The following is a 15296-nucleotide window of genomic DNA, read 5'->3' on the forward strand; positions in this document are numbered from 1 at the left end:
CATGCCAAACTCCGGTGATCTCTGTAACGAGCTAAATGGCTTTAAAATAATTCAACTGTAACAAGGTGGATGCTCGATAATAGTCCAATTACAATGAGGTGGATGCTTGGTAATATTCCAATTGTAACGAGGTGGAGGCTCAATAATATTCTAACTGTAACGAGGTCGATGCTCGATAATATTCCAACTGTAATGAGGTGGATGCTCGATAATATTCCATTTGTAACGAGGTGGAGGCTCGATAATATTCCAACTGTAACAAGGTGGATGCTCAATAGTATTCCATCTGTAACAAGGTGGAGACTCGATAATGTTCCAACTGTAACGAGGTGGATGCTCGATAATATTCCAACTGTAACGAGGTGAATGGTCGATAATATTCCAACTGTAACGAGGTGGATGCTCGATAATATTCCAACTGTAACGAGGTGGATGCTCGATAATATTCTATATGTAATGAGGTAGAGGCTCGATAATATTCCAACTGTAATAGGTGGGGGCTTGATAATAGTCCAATTGTAACAAGGCGGAGGCCCGATAGTATTCTAACTGCAACGAAGTGGATGCTCGATAATATTCTAACTGTAACGAGGTGGATGCTCGATAATATTCTGACTATAACGAGGTGGATGGTTGATAATATTTCAACTGTAACGAGGTGGATGCTCGATAAAATTCCAACTATAATAAGGTGGATGCTCGATAATATTCCAATTGTAACGAGTTGGAGGCTCGATAGTATTCCAACTGTAACGAGGTGGATGCTTGAAAATATTTCAACTGTAATGAGGTGGAACCTCGATAATAGTACAACTGTAACGAGGTGGATGCTCGATTTCAGGGATGGTCTTGACTTTACCAGTACTGTCATCTTGGAAGAATCTAACAGTGCTCATCTCCAATTTCTATGAAATATTAAAAAAAAAAACTTAAAAACACTTAAAGTAACATAATGTAATGGAGATAAAATGAGATGAGAAATTGTCAGAGTTATGATGATGAGGCCACGATGGGTATAAATTGCATCTTTTGTCATGTTTCGCAGCTTTGGACATTGCCATTTTTGTGAATTCGTTGTTCCAGTTGCATTTTGATCTTCAGTCTTGACTTGTTGAAGAAGTCCATCTTCAAATGAATTTTTGAGAGGACAGTTTCCATTACAAAAGAAATGGAAATCTTACGAGAAATACGACTGAGCCGTTGTGGCGCCTACGTATCTCGTTGAGGCAGGAATAGGTCAATCGTAGTTCCGATACAAAGGGGAATATTGAAAATTGATAAAGGGGAGATCGAGGCTGGCATAGGCCGCCTACGTATCTCATAGAGGAGAATTCAGGTCAGACGTAGTTCACTACAAGGAAAGGTGCGATAAAATGGAAAGAAAGAGATTAAATGTGCATTAACAAAAGAAAGAACCAATAACTTCATATGCAGAATTCGTGCCAATGTCGAGCATACTTAACATGACCTTGTTCAAAAATGCCTTGTGCCTACTCTTAACCATCTAATATGCTATCATTTGGGGAAGTTTTCTCAATATTAATTAATTTGTTGTTGATCATGTTTTGAATTTTGTGTTTAAAGGTTGAACAATTCTCTGTATCATGTCCAACTGCTCCTGAATGATAAGTACATCTGTGGTCAGGCTTGTAAAATTTTCCCAAAGGATTGGCTGGTTTTCCTTTTATAGGATGGAGCATACCTGTTTCTTTCAACCTTTCATAAATTTGAGTTTGAGATTCCCTTAGTAGTGTAAACCCTTTAGGAGTCTTCCTAAAGTTTGGAAGAGGAAATTTTTTCTGATTGACATTGTGGTTTTGATATTTCCTTTGTGGAGCTGACTGCATATAGGTAACCGTCACCACAAATACCTCTTCTACTTTTTCCTTTGACATATCCATATCACTAATTCTGATAGCTTTGTCGTTAGCTCGCAATGCAATAAGGTTTGTGGCCTTTCCAGTCTTGAAACTATCTTCCAAAGCTTCTCCCACCTTGACGATCTCAACAAAAAAATTTCCCATCGTGCACAACATTCTTTCATAGTACCTAGGCTTTTGAGTTCGAATAAATATTTCGATGATTTCACATTCAGACATAAGAGGTTGAACTCTTGCAGCCTCTTTTCTCCAACGAAGAGCGTACTATTGATAGTTTTTTGTAGACTTCTGTTTGATCTTCTCCAAATAGTAAGATCAGGGGCAACTTCTATGTTATGTCCAAATCTTTCAATGAAATCCTTTGTAAGTGCATTCCAACTCGTCCATTTTTTTAATTATTGTGATGTAAATCACTCTAGAGCTTCTTCATTTAGACTTTGACTAAAAAGGCGCATTAACAATGTTTCATTTTTGCCAACTCCCACAAGTTGATCACAATAAACTTTAAGATGTGCTAGAGGATTTCCAGTTTCATTAAAAGTGACGAACTTTGGCACTTTGAACGCTTCCGGAAGGTCCAAATTCGGATGTATGCATAAATTTTTGTCGTTCAACCCCACAACATCTAAAGAGTAATAAAGTTCTTTTATCACTTTTGCAATCTCTTCCTTAATGATTTGCTTAGTCATTTCCTCTTTGGCCCTCTATCATTCTCTTCGTAGTGGCCAAGTTCGGAATAGGCAGTATAGTGAAGGTGTGGTTCAATGTGGACTGAAATATTAAAAGTGACTTTTGGAGGTAAGGGTTGAATGTTAAATGGATTTTGAGTGCCTTGAGCAGGGGCAACATGAAAAGGGATGTTTGAGGATTGTTGACATTTAGGCTTTGAAAGGGAGGGAATGTTTGAGAGTTGTTAGCATTTAGGCTTCGACATGGAGGGAAGGTTTGAGGGTTGTGATTCAAGCTTCAAAGAGCAGGCGGTGCTTGGTATGAAGCGCTGGTGTGATGAAGATTCGGGGTAGTTAAGTCGATGGTGGAGGGATTTTGAACAGGGTTGGAGGGTGGGTTACTTAGGACATGTTCTAAGTTTGAATTCAGAGGAGAAAAATGGAGTAGAAGTCTTTCATCACCTGGAATGTTCAACGGCAGGGGGTTGAACTATAACAACTTCAATCAGGCTAGTATTCTCACTATTTTGGGTCATTTTTCTTTTTTCTTTCAACAAATTTCTAGTGGGAAAGGAATCTTTGACAACTTTGAATGTTCCACCAATTTCTTAACACAAATCATTTTTAAGTACCCAACAAAAAAAAATAACTCAAAAGACAAATGCATGTGTTAGTTTGTGTAGGTAATAGGTAATACAAGATATCACACGCAAAGTGGTAATCACACAAGAGTCACTTCATTCAAAGATAAATTAGCCCACAAATATAGAACTAAATACACAAAAATTTGTCTATTTGATTTTGGAATTAGTGAATAATATGAAGGTTGACTTGTGTGGAGCCAAAATCCTTTTATATTTCTGATTTTCGATTGAGATGAAATTCAAATCTCCTTGCAAAAATTGGAAAAATATAATTTCTAAAAAATGGGGACCGAGCCTTGAACTGCTGTCTACATATCTCACGGAGGAGAATTCAGGTCCTATGTAGTTCGACCAGCTTGAATCTCTATTTGATGAAGAATCGACCTTTTTCTGAGATGAGAAGTAAGAATTTGAAAGCGAAGTCCAAATTTTGTTGGGAAACTAAAGACTCGAAGAGTATTTGGACGTACTTTTGGACTGATGGAAGTTAAAAGAATTCTAGTCTCAATACAACATTTTAATAATCCATCAAAATTTACCCACTTAAGGCCAACGCCTTAAATGGTAACTATAAATCTATAATAAATCAATCAAAATATGAGAATAAATTAGGACATAACAAAATGTTACTCTACTATTTTCACTTTTCTTCTCTTTCCAAGAATGAACTATATCCTGATGCAATTGTATGGGGAGTTACCTTATCGAGGACGATGTACTGATGTTAATGGAAGAACTTTGAAATTGGTCTGATGAAATTGTTGAAAGATGACCTCCATAATGCTTAATTCTTCATCTAGTTTATTTGGTCATGCAAAATAGTATAGTGATGCAAGGCATATGAAGAGGTCGGTAAGAAGAAGACCCACAACATCAAAGATGAACTTTGGAGCAAATAAACCCCATACTAAGGTTGGGCACCAGATCGGGTTGTACCGGTACCGGTATCATTTCGGTCCGTTCCGGTAGTCTACGGAACGGAATGGGACACCGTGAACCGGTAGTCGGGACGGAATGGAATCACAATTTCATCCCGGTAACTTCGGTTCGGTTGATCTCGGTATATTCGGATCCGGTAATTCGGTTTATTATTTTTTATTAATTAATTTATATTTTATATTTTATATATAGGCTGATAGGCATATTTTTTTTAAAAAAATAGGCTAAAAAGCCTTACCCCTGCCCCACTACCCTAAGCGATAGCAGCAGGCCTTCTTGAAAGGCTGAAAAACTGCTCCCTGGCCCCTGCCCCACTGCCCCCAACGACACTTTCAATTTTCATCTTCTCCAAGACTCCAACAACAATATTTTTCGACGGTAAGAATTTTGTTCCTTAAATCCATATTCCCCTTTTATTCCTAAAAACTATATATACTCCCTCTCTTTATATTTTTAATTACAGATTTACAGTAACAATTAACAAATATTAATTTCTCTCAATTCTCAATCTTTCTCAAAGTTTCAAATTTCAATCATATTATTTTGTAATTGTGAATATTTGAATAATCATTTGGTGAATTATGGAGGAGGAATCTTCTTCAAACTTCAAGTTTCGACATCAATTTTTCAATTTTCGGTTATAATCGTTTGTTCTTTACACAAATGTTTGGTAACTTCGTTCCACTCTCTAATCTTATATTTATTTTTTGTATTTATTATTTGTAAGTTGTTCTTATTATATTTTATTTGTTCTTGTTAAATTTTGTATTTTATTATTTATAATTTTATATCATGGAGTCTTCTAAAAAAATGGTAAAAGTAAAATAGGTGTTGTAGAAGAGTAAAAAATATGTTTATAAAAAATAATAAAGGTTCTAGTTCTTCTAACTCTGAAGTTCCTCTTGTTAAAATAAATACGGATGAATTTATGCATGTGAATGAAACTAATTTTTCTCGTCTCGGTCCTATAGAAATTAATTCGAATACTCCTATAATTCCCTATGAGGTTTATGAACATTATGGTAATTATCAAGAAAATGAAGAAGTAGAAATTGATGAAGAAGTAGATTTAGATGATACACCGACTAGTCCCGACCTCAATAGTACTGAAGTTTCACCTCAGGAGGACAATCCTCCGGTTGGAACTAGTTGCCCTCCTATTATTCCAACTAGGGGTAAGACCAAGGTAGAACGTACTAAAAAATCAAATATGTGAAAATTTTGTTATTTGAATGATGAAAAAACTTTTAGTATATGTAATATTTGTAAAAAAAATATTTTAAATATACATCTGGTGGGAGTGGAGGTTCAACGGGAGGATTAAAAAAACATTTGATTCAAAAACATAGTAAAAAGTGGTTTGCATATTTATCTTCTCTTGGTGTTAATGAAGATTCTAGCGTTGGAGCATCAGTTAGAGGATCAAATATGGTTCAAGGTGAATTAAATACTTTGAACCCATGTGGTCCTCTTACACATCAAACATATAATAAGGATCGTGATTGTGAAAATTTTGCTAAAATGGTTGTTGTTTGTGGTTTACCTTTTAGTTTTGGAGAACATTCGTCTTTTATTACATATATTCGCGATACATACAATCCTAGTTTTACTGGTTTATCAAGAGGCATGGTAAAAAGAGATATTTTTGAATTTCAAGAAAAACATTGTCAATATTTGCGTGTCTATTTTGAAATAATGGATTGTAAAGTTGTTGTTACCACTGATATGGGTCGTTGTCCTAATGATTTTGATTATTTAACTGTTATTGCACATTGGATTGATTATAATTGAAATTTACAAAAAAAAATTATCGGTTATAAAATTTGTCAACAGAAAAAAATTGGGATGTATATTGCTACTACTGTGTTGGATATTTTAGATTTTTTTTTCTTTGTGATAAAGTCATTAGTAGTACTTTAGATAATGCTTCTGTTAACTTAAATGCTATTAGTATGCTAGAACCTAGACTTTGTATTATTAGTAAATATGTTTTTCATGTTAGATGTGCTGCACATATATTAAATTTTGTTGTTAGTGATGGTGTGAAATTATTTGAAAATAGGTGTGAAAAAATTGATAATGCTTGTTTTGTTTTGTTTTTTATATGCATAGTAGTAGTATAATTAATCGATATAAAGAGCTTTGTAATGCATGCCAACTTCCATTTAGAAAAGTTCCAAAGCATATAAAAACTAGATGGAAGTCCTTTTATGATATGCTTGAAGTTGCTTATGCATATAGAGAATCTATTACTATGCATTTTAATTCTCATAATGCTTATTCTGATTTAAAACTTAATGATAGTGATTGGGAAGAAGAATATGAACTTAGAATATTTTTGAAATCATTTTATGATGCTACTAAAATTTTTTTTGGAATGTATTATCCTACTATTTCTGAAATTTTAATACATGTATGTGAGATTTCATCTCTCTTTGCTAAATATAAAACAAATGAATTATTTGCAAATGCTAATGAAGCTATGATTTCAAAATTTAAGAAATATTTTTTTTCTATCCCTCAAATTTATTTAACTGCAATTCTTTTCAACCCTGAATATAAAGAATATGGTACAAAAGCTTTAGTTGAATGCATTTATCAAAATTTAGATATTCAACCAGATGAAGAACCTGATTTGGTAACATGTCAAAATAGTATAAAATTACTTGCTAAAGAAATGTACGATAAATATTGTTCCTTAGACAATGTTGAAAATCCTCAAATGTATATGCCTCAAGTAGGTGTCCATGGTAGAATGAAACATAAACTTGGTCTTGATTCTTCTAATAAATGTGAATTCGTTAAATATATTGAACATGGTTCAGATAATATTACAAACGATGAGGTATACCATGACTTCTGAACTGGTGGAGGGCTCGTGGAACTCAATTTCCAAAACTTAGTAGGATGTTGAAGGTTGTGCTTGCAATTCAAGGATCATCAGTAGCTTCGGAGGCAGCTTTCAGCACGACAAGATTTCAAATTAGAGATCACATATATTCGTTAGCAAAGGACAGTTTGGAGATATCGATGTTGTTTAGAGATTGGATAAATGCTGAGCGGAGAAATCTAGGACTTCCAAAGTTAAGTAGTCAATATGAACTTTTCATAGATTCAACTATTGGATATGATAGTGACGACGACATGGAACTTCAAGATCGTCAACGAGCTTTACCAATATCAGTAGTTGATATCGGTCAATCTATATCTGCGTTAGAGAAAGGCCATGTAGGACGATACCTCTATTAGTATTACATTCGAGAACCCTTCCTAGAAGGTGGCTGCGTAAATTAGGCACTCTACTAATAGTTGTAAATTGTAATACAAATTTGAATAAATTGGATTGATATTTTTTTTAATCTGTGTCATTGTTATATACTTTTATTTTGATTTTAATCTTTTAAAATTACAAACTTAAGTTATTTAAATTACAAGTTATAAGTATAACTTATAACATATTAGTAAGTTATAACTTATAAACTTCAAAAGATTCAAATCTTGAAAACTTAAGCTCAAAAATTAATTTTTAAAAAAACTTTATTAAACTCAACTTACAAACTTAATAAGTAAAAGTGAAAAAAAATATCTTTAAAATAAACTTTAGTAAAATTACATTATAAATTTCAAAACTATTAAAATTTAAACTTAGAAAAATAAAAAAACATTAAATAAAAAAGCATTCATATTTTCGTGATTCAAAATAACTAAAAAAATTATTATTTTTTGAAATATGTTTCGTCCCGTCCCGGTCCGTTTCGATTCCGTTCAGGTCCGGTCGGGTACCATCCCGGTATATAGTGGGACGGGATGGGACGGGACCGAATATTCATCCCGGTAATTTCGGTCCGATTCATCCTGGTACCAATCAACAAATCGGTCAACCCGTCCCGTTCCTGCCCGATACCGATTTGTTTTGGTCGGATGGTTCTGGTCCGGTGCCCAGCCTTATGTAACATCTTGCTAATTGAAAGAACTAGAAAGAGTTAGAATTGGAAATAGTCATTTTAGGAAAGAATGAAAAATCTGGAAATTTGTTATGTTAGTTTGGGTTTTTAGTCAACTTCAAACGACCATAACTCCTAGCTCAGGATGGGTTAGGTGTGTTTCCAAATATCGTAGGAAATATCTTGGAATAATCTTTCCAACGCCGCCAAGTTTGCACGATTCCGAGTTGGTATGAGTGAGATATTCCCATTTGAAGTTGGGATGTTCAAATAAGGAAAGTTTAAAACCGGATTTTGAAAGGGTATTTTAGTCATTTCCTTACCCTATTATTTTAATTCGTTTTGAGGAGTTTATTTGGGGTCTAATAAGAATTAGATCAGTTTAGTCAATTTGAAATTCACGCTAGGGCTTGGAGAAAAGAGAAGAAAGTTCAAGATTCGTCGATTTCTTGGAGGTTTGCGTGTGGATTTCGTCAAGGGTGATTCCTACGAGGTATGTGAGATCATATAGCGTTGGGTTAGTTCACCCATGCGCCAATCATGATTAAATTCAGCGAAGTATAATTGATTTGAATGTAAATCCTATGATGTCTTGATGAAATTCGTTTGAATTCTTATGGGTTGTGTTGTTGAAGTTTTCTTGAGTTTGATTCATGTTTTTGGGTGTGATTTCCAGTTGAATCTTGTATATATTGAGAGTATAATCGATACTAAGTGTTTGGGGAAAGAACTAAGTTGAAATAGAGGGGTTAAAGCTGAAAAATGAAGGAGAAAAGTCGGATGCACCTGGGGAGGGGGCCTGAATGTTGACCCCTGAGGCACCGCACCAGCTAGAGCGCCCCAAGTCATTCTTTGAATGTCACCCTCTGGTGCCCCGCGCCCCTCAGAGTGCCAGGGACGCCAGTTCTTCCCATTCTTCCCCCATCTTTCCATACTAGTTCCTTAGCAACGTACCTATGTTTTCTAGTTGATTCCAACACTATAAGGTACGTCTAAACATCATGAAATCATCCATAAACATGAGATCATGAACCTTGAATTCATAATTCAATTCAAGGAAAGTTAAGAGTCAAGTCAAGAAGTTAAGAAGCAAGTCAAGAGAAGTTCATAAAGTTTTCAAAAGTCTTTCGCAAACGTTTTAGCTTTGTCTTAAGACTTAAGTTTTGAGTTGACTAAAGAGTTAAGAATAAAGTTCATTCTTCAAAGATTATATGGGAACTAAGTATTCCCAAAAGTTAGAAATTTTTTCACATTTGAGCAAGAAAGGGAACATTGATTCTAAGAGAGCTTTTAAGCTAAGTTTTGAGTAATTATCTCAAACCAAAGAAATAAGTTTTGCTTTAAAAACATATGAGCTAAGTACATTTTGAGAGTAGTATTGAACACCGATATGGGGACGCGAGTTCATAATAACTCAAGTCTTCATAAACCATGTAGCCATCATGGGTAGTAAATGATCATACTTTTTAGATGACTCCCAAGTGCATTTAAGCATAGACTAGTGGATTCACTTAGTTGAAGCGCTCTATATGACGGCAAAGTATAGGACAATTCTGGCAGCGTGGGTAAGATGTTGTATCACCACTTAGGCTCATAGTGATGGTTGTCGGTTAGAGAAACTCCCACAGAAACTATATTATTTTATTATATGAGTAAAGTTGAGTTTTTTATTGCATTTTCTTTAACGAACTAAGTTGTTTTCTACTGTTTAAAAGTTTTCCATATATCGCATGTGTTTTATTACTTTATATTGAGTTAAGTTATTCATGAGTTGAGTAAAGCCAAGGTAAGTGTTTCTTTCAAATTCTTTTCAAGCTTATGTTATGTTTAGTATTCCCCTCGCATACTCGTACAATCAATGTATTGATGCCATTTGGCCTACATCATTTTTATGATGCAGACACAAGTAATCGGGATTAGCTTCCAGCACCTCGTTGATCCAGTTGAGCACTCATAGTCTGTTGGTAAGCCTCCTTGCTTTCCGAAGGGCTCTTTTTTACATTGCTTTCTAGTGTTTCAGTTGTTAAGATATTTGCGGGTCTTGTCCCGACATCCCTCTTTGTTAGAGAGGCTTCATAGACGAATAGTATAGTTCTTTAGTCTTATTCATTTCAGTTGTATACGTTTAAGACTTGAGTTGCCATTTTGGCTAAGTTATTATCTATTAAGTTATTGCATGAGTTATGTTTCTTATGTTTAAGTCTTCCGCTGAGTAAGTACGCCAGGCCAAGGGTTCGCTGGGGGCCATCAATGGTTCTCGAGTGCCAGTCCCTCCTAGGGTGTAGGCTTGGGGCTTGACACCTTACCATATACCATTAAGTGTCACCTTTGAATCGTTACACATATAATTGTAAGTGTCATAGATATAACCATAGTAAGTCCGTACATCAAATAAACCTGACATAATTGAAGAAAAACAATGCTTTCATTTTCTCAGCCTGGACTTCTGGATGTCGTCGACAAGCAACGATAAGTGGAAGTCCCATTACTGGAAGAATGTGGGAGAAACCAAATGTATCTATGGTAAGCAAGGCAGCTTGACGAATAAGATTGAATTCGTCAAACCCAACGACTGAGGAAGCATAGCGGATGCCATCAAAGGCACACCAATGTTCGGTGCAGAAAAACACACACAACTAAAAGACTCCATTTTGCTACCGGAGAAGAATATGAAGTTGAACTGTCGTAATAGTCATTCTTTGCCCGTTCCAACATCATCAACCTAATTACGCACCACCCTTGAATTACTGCTGCTAGAGCAACTAGAGGACCTTGTTTCTCGAATAAAATGATTATTGTTGAACTCTATACTGATAACATGTCAGTTTCTTTAACAATTGTATCTTCCTCCCAACCAGAAGTCTTCTCTTTACCAAAAAGTTGAGATATTACTAATAAAAATAATTGCAGAAGACCAATAACATAGATGATCCGAGGAATCCAATATGATTTTATATCCACAATAATTGTGCTTGGGCTGAATAAGTTACCATCTAAAGCCTAAGCCAGAGCTACAAGAGAAGAAGCAAATATGGTTCCAATGGCAACTAACTTGAATATCCCCCGACAAGAACTGTGCCTGATGCTCTTGTAATAAAATATATAAGCTAAAATGACAAGAGCTAAAAAGGGCAATATATCAGCAACATAAATCCATAAGTTGGTGTCGTTGTCAACGCTTATAGTCCATGAAGCAAATGACTTCAAAAATAAAGAATTGACTGCCTGCTTTGACCGTCCAAGTTCAAACCAAATCTGAGAAGAGGAACCACCAGAACAAAAAGAAGTCCTTCAAGAAACATCTTCTTTTTTACTATTGCATGACGTAATTGAAGCATTCCAGCGGTGGCCAATAGAAAACTTGTCATTTTACCTTCCTCCAAGATGAAACTATTTGAAAGAAAATTGAAAGAAGAATCAGCATTGTAGCATAAGCAAAAATAGCCTAAAAAGAAACTATAAAATTTTCACCACGAGGAAGATAACAACCACATAGTTTGGTGTATTCAAATGAGAAAAGTTTATCACCTGGAACAGAATCAAATCAATTAATTCATGGAAAGAGAATGTCAATAGTAGAACAATGTTAACAATAACATTCCATAGAGAAACTACATGCTATTGTTCTCATTAGATCTAGTAAGAGAAGAAAATTACTATAGAACAGAATGATGATAAAATTTGAGAATCTTGAGGAATCCCAATTGAAGATAAGGAAGAAGATGTCAATAATCAGACTAGTATGAATGTTTGTAAAGAAGTTGGGATATTACCTTAGTGCTGACAAGGGGAGAAAGGTGAAGTCACGAAAGACAATGAATTTAAATTAAATAGAGTAAAGAGGGTGGGGAAACCTAATTTTAAATGATACATAAAGCATTATTTTTTAATATTAGGTGTGTGAGAACTCAAAATGTTTTTGATATACTTAAGATATTACACATACATCACATATTCTTTCTTATTGCTTTGATGAAGCCTTTTCAAAACAAAGTCAAATATAAAGATCAAAAAGATAGTTAGGGATGTAGTATGTTAATTGCATTGCTAATGGTCAAATGTGGATTTTTGTGAAGGACGGTAAAGTATAAGTTATCTCTGACTCTGAGCAACAAGTGACTTTATAGTTGACTTCACTCTAGAGAATGGTAACCAAGTTTTGAGTACTATGGCGTATTTTAAGTGTTCAGCTGATAAGAGACTAGGTTTATGGGATGAACTATATTCTATTGATTACTGTTATTCATTACCCATAATGATAGAAGGAGATTTTTATGTTATTCTAGGGGATGAAGAAAGAGAAAAAATGGTGGTCTTTTTGTATACCCCCAAGAGTATGAACATTTTGCCATTTGTATAATTTTTATTAAGTCGTTCGATATCAATTTCACGGATAGTCCGTTTACTTGGTGAAATGAAAGTGTAGATGTAGATTGTATTTCAAAAGTCTAGATAGAGTAATGGTTAATTAGGCTATGTTGGATTTGAGGAGGAATATGGAGACACAACATATGGCTAGAACTGGTTCTGATTGTGTTTCTTTATTACTTTCTGGTGGAGGAACTCAACAAGATTTCATTAAATCTTTAAGGTTAGTGAAGTTTTGGACGGAAATGAGTGATCTTCTAGAGGTGGTGAAATAAAACTAGGAGATTAATATGTCCAATGGAATCTACAACAGAAAAGGACAATTTAACTGGAGTAAGGAGAAGTTTGGGGATATATTAAAATAGTTGTATATTAGGGAAGAGATTGTTAGATTGAGGGAAGAACAATTTGAAGAATATTTTACTTTTGCTAACTGAATTATTCTTCAATAGGTTCAGACATAACATAAACTCTATCTTAATTATAAAGAAGAGTGTTGAAGGCAAAATAAAAATGTCCAGTGGTTTTCAAAAGGTTACATAAATACAAAATTGTTTTATTATCTAGTAAAGAATAGAAGGAAGAGATTTTCCTGAAAAAAGAATTACGAAAGTGGATGAAAATTGCGTTGAGGGTAATGAAGAGGTTGTTGTTAAAACTTTAATTTTTTTTCAAGCTCACTTTATTGGATTTGAGCAAAGTGATAATTTCCTTTATTACAACATATCCAACCTCAAATATCTTTGTGTGTTAATTGTGCTATTATGGTTTTCCTAATGAATATGAGGTTAAGATGGTGGTTTTTTATTTTCATGGTAATATCTCTTGTGAACAAGATGATTTTATCGGTTATTTGTATCAAGCTTGTTGGGAAATTGTAGATGCTGATATTCTTTTTTCCTTTTCTTAAAAATGAATAGATATCTTTACTTGTATGACTTAATGTCTCATATTTTCTTGAATAATGATTCTATTGGTCCACACATGATCTACTGAGTCATCCATCCTTGCATCTATTTGATACATCATCACTTGACCTTCGTGAATCATGTCATTCGTCATACTTTTCCAAAATCAATTACTCATACTAATTTGATCTTATTATGTAAAAAGAATTGCATTCAAATATTTTCAGACCTAAGATTAACTAGGTTAAGTAATTTCATTAAGAAAATCATCTCAAGAATTATGCATGACATGTTAGAGGGGTTACTACCTAAATTAATTTATCATAACCAGTCAGGATTTGTAAAGGGAAGAAATATTTCTGAGAATTTCCTATTTTCACAAGAGATTATTACTGATATTAGAAAGAAAGGGAAGCCTGCTAATGTTGTTCTCAATCAAGATATGGCTAAGAAGTAAGACGAAGTTAATTGGACATTTTTGATAAAGGTGTTGTCTCAAATAGGTTTTGATGATGGGATTATTGATATAATCTGGACAATTTTGACTAACAATTGGTATTCCATTCTTATCAATGGCCAAACTAATGATTTCTTTCACTCTACCAGAGGGGTGAAACATGTTGAGATACTCGCAACAGTCTATTATCAATACTTATCAGGTTGTTAGAGTAGATTTAGTTCAAATAATTTGATTCAATCTTTTCCACAAGATTAGATTAAGCCGTTAAAGTAGTTCCTTAGATTTAGTCAAGTTAGTTACATATTAAGTTGTTAGAGTAGTTCCTTAGAATTAATCAAGTTAGTTACATCTTACTTGTATTTAAGTTGATGTTACGATTGAATAAGATCATTCAATTTTGCTTTGATTCTCAATCTCTTTATGGTATCAGAGCATGAAATCGGAGTTAGAAGTAGGGGTGTCAAAAATGAACCCAAACATAGGTAACCCACCCAACCCGCTCAGAATTTTAAGGGTTGAGCTGAAGATAATTTGAATTGGGTTCAATCTCAACCCATTCAAGCCTAACCCTTTCTAAGAGAATCCTCAATTGAGCCCAATTCAATCTCTAATTTCAACCCATTTTAAAATTCTTTACTAAGATATGTTCCTATATTAAAGGTATGAATTATTATCAATTTAATATCTTTTAGAATTTATTTATCAATTTGTTACCTTTTAAAAAAAAATATTGAGCTGAAATTCGAATTGTGATTATAAAAGTTAAATATCACTATGTTACAATTATTGAGATTAATCGGGTCAAATTGGGCGGGTCAAGACCCAACCCATTTTTTAGCCCATTTGAACCCAACCCATTTGAGCCCAAAGTAAACTTGGACCGGTCAAGACCCAACCCGCCCATTTGACACCCCTGGTTAGAAGCCTTAATTTGAGTTAAACCTATGTGAGTAATAGGAATAATTTTACCGTCTCCCATGGACACTTCTTCATTGCCAGTATATTCTTCAAGATTATCTGAATCTGTTGTGACATGATGGGTTGCTCCAGAATCAAGGATCCAAGGATTTGTATCTAGTTGATGATTCGACACAAAGTTGAAGTTAGCTTCAAAGTGATTGTGTGATTTTGAGCGACACACATCAGCCATGTGACCGATCTTTAGGCAAAGTTGGCATTTCACCGCTTCCCTGGGTTGTCTCTCATTTTTTTGATTGCCAGGGTACGCCTATCGTGGAGCTTGTGGTTTCGAAGATTGATTGGGGAAACGGCGATTATTGTTCTAATGTTGGGGCTGAAAGTTGGTCATTTGTGCAACTGCATTTGTGATGATGGAGAATGATTTGTCAATATCTTGATGTTTAAGAAAGAGTTCACGGTCCATGAGTTTCTGAAATAGCTCCTCAAATCTTAAGGTTGTGTTACACGCTCTTATAATGACAGTGATTTCACGGTACTTATGACCTTGGCCACTCAAGGTCTTCA

The 15296-nt window shown here is 34.4% G+C and overlaps 1 pseudogene; it reads right to left on the reverse strand.

Annotated features, from left to right (window-relative positions):
* Positions 1-4001: 4001 nt before the first annotated feature.
* LOC125863663 (uncharacterized) lies at positions 4002-14961 on the reverse strand (annotated as a pseudogene).
* Between the last annotated feature and the right edge of the window lie 335 nt (positions 14962-15296).

Source organism: Solanum stenotomum, chromosome 5, assembly GCF_019186545.1.
Source record: "Solanum stenotomum isolate F172 chromosome 5, ASM1918654v1, whole genome shotgun sequence".
NCBI classification, from domain to species: domain Eukaryota; kingdom Viridiplantae; phylum Streptophyta; class Magnoliopsida; order Solanales; family Solanaceae; genus Solanum; species Solanum stenotomum.